The 6,121-nt window shown below is 35.2% G+C and overlaps 1 pseudogene across 1 annotated transcript; it reads left to right on the top strand.

Moving 5' to 3' along the window:
* Positions 1–2,425: 2,425 nt before the first annotated feature.
* On the top strand, positions 2,426–2,868 carry LOC311183189 (large ribosomal subunit protein uL22-like; annotated as a pseudogene). The gene has a single exon. The product of its transcript is annotated as a large ribosomal subunit protein uL22-like (transcript).
* Positions 2,869–6,121: the final 3,253 nt, after the last annotated feature.

Below are 6,121 nucleotides of genomic sequence, written 5' to 3'. Positions count from 1 at the left end.
CTTAACATGAGTATCACTCAAATTTTATCATCCTAGTTAAAAATTTTGATTCAGGATAAATCTGGGTTCAGTTAACTGATACTTTTCAGCAGTATATCCCAGAGAAGTTACTAACTCTGGTTTTCACATTGTTAAAAAAAGAAAAAGGTGGGACTATTAATCATCCCTACCTAACAGTTTGTGGTAAGAAGTAAATGGAATAATCCATATTAAATACATAGTACAAATGCATAGTGCTTAATAAATGCTCCAAAAATATTAGTGGTTTTAAGTTTTTATCACTATCATAATTTCCAATGCTTGGCTAGTGGTCTATTTTGTGATAGCCCATAATTATCCAATTTCCAAATGTTAGCTTCTGTTACTATCATAGACAATGTTGTCATCTGACATACATTTTTGCCACTTGTTAGATTCTTTCCTGAAGAATCTAAATTTTACGAGAAGTAAAACTTGTGGTCAGGGTACAGGCATTAAAAAAAACCTGTGTCATATTTTGAAATTATGCTTAGAGGGATTATAAGTATTTCCTTTCTACCACAATTCCATTTCTATATTTTAGTTTTCTATATTGAGAAGCAATCTATACTACACAAATTGCAAGTATCTTAACTACATAGATTTTACAAATGTAGTCATCTATAGAACCATCACCCAGATCAATACAGAGAACACTCCCAACACTCCAGAGGGTATCCTCCTGGCCCTTCCCAGTTAACACCTGCCAACACAGGTAAAATGTACTCTGACCTCTCACATTATAAGATTAGTTTTTATTTTTTTGCCTCTTCTTGAATTTAAAATACATGGAATCATACAATAGAAACTCATGTACGTTCTCTTTTGTTCTACACAATGTTTGTGGCATACAACCAGCAGTGTAGCAGTGATTTGTTCTTTTTTTCAGTGTAATATAGTGTTCCACACATGTACTAGTCTAAATATTACATAAAAACTACCTCAGTTTTTTGCTATGTCTTCACGTGTGAACAATTAGATTGTTTCTAGTTTGGTGCTATTATGAATAAAGATGCTGTCAACAGCCATGCATATGTCATTTTGTGTATGTCTGTCCTCTTTTTCTTTTGTTTTTTAATTCCTCAGTGAGCGGAGCTGCTTTTTCATTAGGGTGGGCATGTATTTCACTTGGTAGATACTAAGAGTTTCCCAAATGCTGCAAACAATGAATACTCTCATCAGCAAGGTCTGAGAATTCTAGGTGCTTCAAGTTTTCATAGACGATTCCTATCATCAGTCCTTTTAATTTAACTATTTTATTGGGTATATATCTCACGTGCCTTTAGTTTACATTCTCTGAGGACTTAATAAATTAAGCATTTTAAAGAATGTTTACTATGCAGTTTGTAATCTTTTTGTAAATTGCATTATTCAAATCTTTGCTATTTTCAGTTAGCTTGTCTTTTTCTTATTAACTTATAAAAGCTCTTTATATAACATAGATACATGATATTCGTGTGCGTGTGTGTGCGTGTGTGTGTGTGTGAGTTTTTCCCAGTTCGTGGCTTGCATGTTCATATTTTACAATGGAAAGGACATTAATTGCAATGGAAATTGCAATGGAAAGGACATAATTAGAGAGACTATCTGAAACAACTTATAACCCTACTACAGTAATATGTGACTGGTATCAAGATGTGTAAATATAAGCAAAACAACCCAAATGAAACCACTGATCTCTTCCTCACATACACAAAACTTTAATTGGAGATTTAAGGGTTTTTCTTACGTTTCTTCAGGAATTCTTATGTTTCCTACATAAATTGGAAATTACTCCAAATTTAATATTTATAAAGGATATCACTGGTGATATTTCTATTTGCGTTTCTTTAAATACTAAATTGGATTAATTTCTTAAATTTCCTGCTTACTTACATATCTTTTCTTTATGGTATTTTTCTGGGTTGTTTTGCTCATTTTTTCTATTAAAGCATTCATTAATATTGTAAAGTCACTTCTAAGGGTTAGAATATTCACTCTTTTTATTAACTTGTTATTAATTTACAGCTCACAATATTTACTCTCTCTGAAATTAATAAATTTCATTTAGGCAAATTGACTGATATTTTTCCTTAATGGCTTCCCGCAGTTTAAGGTTTCAGTTAAAATATCTAAATCTAAATCCAGTTAACATTACCTTTAGTATTTTGTTACAAGTGTGGCTATGTCTTTAAGTATAGCCTATTGTCTTATTGAAAAACTAGTGAATCCTTCCAATTTTTTAAAGAATCACCTAAATCAACTTCTAAAATTGTATGGCTCTTCCCGTATGCGGCCTTAGTGATCTCTGAAAGTGGTTCGCTACTCACTTGACCCAGAAACCCCTACAAAGTCATGCAAATCAAGAGGTTCAAATCTCCGTGTTCATTTTAAGAACACTCGCGAAACTGCCCAGGCCATCAAGGGTATGCATATCCGAAAAGCCACCAAGTATCTGAAGTATGTCACTCTACAGAAGCAGTGCATGCCATTCTGTTGTTACAACGGTGGTGTTGGCAGGTGTGCCTAGGCCATACAGTGGGGTTGGATGCAAGGTCGGTGGCCCAAAAAGAGTGCTGAATTTTTACTGCACATGCTTAAAAATGCAGAGTAATTAATGCCGAACTTAAGGGTTTAGATATAGATTCTCTGGTCATTGAGCACATCCAGGTGAACAAAGCCCCTAAGATGCGTCACAGAACTTACAGAGCTCGTGGTAGGATTAACCTATACATGAGCTTCCCCTGCCACATTGAGATGATCCTTACTGAAAAAGAGCAGATTGTTCCTAAACCAGAAAAGGAGGTGGCACAGAAGAAAAAGATATCGCAGAAGAAACTGAAGAAACAAAAACTTATGGCAAGGGAATAAGTTCAACATAAAATAAAAGGAAGCAAAAGTAAAGTAAAAGCAAAAAATAAAAATAAAAATAAATAAAATTGTATGTATTTTCACATCTACTTGTAGAATTTTAACTTCATTCTGCTAATTTCTATTGTTTTCAATCTAAGACAACACTGCTACATAAAATACTACTTGTTATTTAATATGGACAGAGAGAAGTGCATCTAGCATTGGCCAGAAGTTAAATAAAATTGATAACAACGTAAACAAAATGGGTAATAAAGGCAATCATTCATTGTGTTTGACCAGTGCTTCCAGAAGTTATTAGAAGGGCTGGATGACTAATCTCACATGAGAAGCAAAGAGAATGGAAATACTTGTTTTCTCTAGGAAGACTTGGGGCCTCAGTGGAACTACAAGCAACGACAGATAGCATGTCAACAACCCTTAACAAGTAGGAAAGATTTCCTGCTGGCCTTCTATGATTTGTATTCATCCCAAAAGGGTGTATACAGATATTGTGATTGGTTAGAACTTTGTTACAGAAACAAAATAAAACAAAATACATACCTCTAGTTTGTGTTTGTTATATGTTACATTTCACTGTAATTTCCAGGACAACTAAGAGTACGAGTATTTTCAAGTATCAAAATGAACATTTTTAAAATCAATGGTTTTGAAATATGCATGAATCTTCAACTTCTCAAGAAGGCAGGAAGCAGTAAGAAAAAAAAGGTAATTAAAATGATGGAAATTAAAGACAATTTCATCCATTCAACAGAAAGTTCACTTATGGCTTGAAAGACATGCAGGCTATAATAGGGACACAATGCAAGTATTTCTGCATGACAAGTAAAGGGGAAACTCCTTCAGCCTTGAAATGGCTTGTGACATTAACACAGTATACTACATATTGGGAGGTAAATAAACAGAACTCTTGATTTTCATGATGTGATTACAGTGCTAACTACACATGAATATGAATTTTAACAGGGCTTTAAAAATTCAAAAGTGAGATACACAGAATAGATTCAGAAGTGGAATTTGGAATGTTATTCTAAGCCCTTTGAAACCCACAATTGGGAGAAGAAATTCTCTGCTTCTCTCCAGCTATTCCCGGTACCATTAGCAAGAGAGAAAACAGATGAGAGTCACCTTTGGTCTGACACTCTACTCATAGCCCCTTCATGCCCCATTCCCTTTTACAAGTTATTGCTTTTCGTGAAACAAGAGAGCAGATGCTGCCCTATTTAAATTCCACTTTAAACTGCAGAATTAGGTTTACAGTCCCTGCAGAAGGATAACAGAAAAGTATTCCAAGTTAGTGCTATATAAAATGTCTATAAATTGGTGAAAATGAGCAATTCTTTGACACCAAGTACCATAATTTTTATCATATACATTTTTTAAAAGATTAATTTATTTATTTATACAAGAACCAGGGTACAGGCCAGATGTGTGGGAGGGTGAGGGGATTCACCAGAGACAGAGAGGGAAACAAAAGAGGCAGATTGACTGAAATACACAGCTGAGGGGAGCAGTGGGCATGACAGGTGAGGTCTGCCGCACCATGTGGGACCCTCGCTAGCTGGCGGGAAGGAACCCGCGCTGCAGAGGCTGTGGGCAGCTTTACAACACAGCGCTCAACCGCCTGTGCCACCAGGAGAGGCCCCATACACATGTTTAACTCATCATTTAATTCACTTACCTATTCATTTCTCTAGTCAACAACCACTATGGAGGTATATAAACTCAAGGAATAGAAGCTGGGTGAGTCTTCAGGACTATCAAAGGCCTCTAGAATCAGACCCCTGACTATCTCTCCCACCCAGAGAGCATGTAGTGACCAGCACCAATGAAGCAGCGTAATAACTATGAAAGGGGCCCACTAGGTAAAGAGAGGGAATAATCAATACCACCTAGTAGGGGAATCATTACAAATGATCTTAGAATCCAGAAGTTCAGTGCTTATAATCTTGATGTGCCACTAAATAAATATATGACTGAGGACACCCGCTACTGGATTCTCCGTAAAGTGTATGCCGACTGGCAACTACTCCTAACGTTGTTGGGTAGACTGTAGAAAATACAAAAAAAAAAAAAAAAACAAAAAAACAGAAAAATCCCCATTTTTTAATATATATATGTCAGTGGAATGAATTTCTATTCACTCAACTTATGCAGAAATTTGACTTTTTGCTTACTTTACTGGGCCAACCCTAATTACCTGTTTTGTATCTGCAGAAACCATTTACATCAAGACTGTAAGTGGCATAGCAAGTCAATCCGCTGTTTGATTTGTGTGGTCTACCATCTTTGTTTTACAGAGTTAGCTGAAATATTTGATCATTCAATTGTAAATCACATTTACTTTCTTATGAAAATATTATAAAGTGGGGAAAAATGGAAGTTCCAGGAAGGCATTCATAAAATTATGAATTCTCATAAAACTACTGTTAAGCAAATTTGGGAATCAGTAAGAATTATAAAAAAGTTAATCTATAATCTCAAATTGATATCCACTCTACAACATTGATGTTTTATAAATACTTTAAAAATGCATTATAGACCATGGGAAATCACCTGTCATAGTGCATAGAGTCACACAAAGTTTCACATGCTCTCCAGAGCATGCTTATGACATGACACTTTAAAAAGAAGGAGAACTTACCCAAATAGAGGAAATTTGGGCAAACTGGAAAGGCATGTGTGCATCAGGAGCCAGCCGAGGAAGGTCAGTGTAATCAGAATACGGGAATGTGCAGAAAAGCGGGGTATTCATCTAGAAGGGTTACAGACACGCTGATGACAGGACTTTGTACCACGTCAAGAAATCAGAATATAATTTGGGTACATTTGAAGAAATGTTGACATGGGGCCATTCCACAGCCAAAATTTTTCAAGGAAACTTTCTTATATTTGTGTTTATACAGGGGATATGCATAAGGTACAGTCCAACTGATAGGAAGGAAAGGGGGAAAGAATGTTTAAAAAGTCTCAGGAGAGCTGTTTTAGAGTGATACAATGATACTTAATTAAAATAAAAATTTTAAATAATAAATTTAAAAAGATGAACTATCAAAAATGACATAAACTATGAAAAAACTAATATACTAAATTAGCTATTACTAATATTTGATGTTCTGTCCCAATCATCATCATTAATGGATCTGCTGCCTCTCAAAATCAAGATATTGAAGTCCAGATTACTCATTTTTTACAGTGCTATCACGTAGGTAGCAGTCAACACACCACAGGTTCTTCACTAAATGTGCCAACT

Source organism: Talpa europaea, assembly GCF_964194135.1.
Source record: "Talpa europaea genome assembly, chromosome: 13".
Taxonomy (NCBI): domain Eukaryota; kingdom Metazoa; phylum Chordata; class Mammalia; order Eulipotyphla; family Talpidae; genus Talpa; species Talpa europaea.
This window is presented reverse-complemented; position numbering and strand designations above follow the sequence as displayed.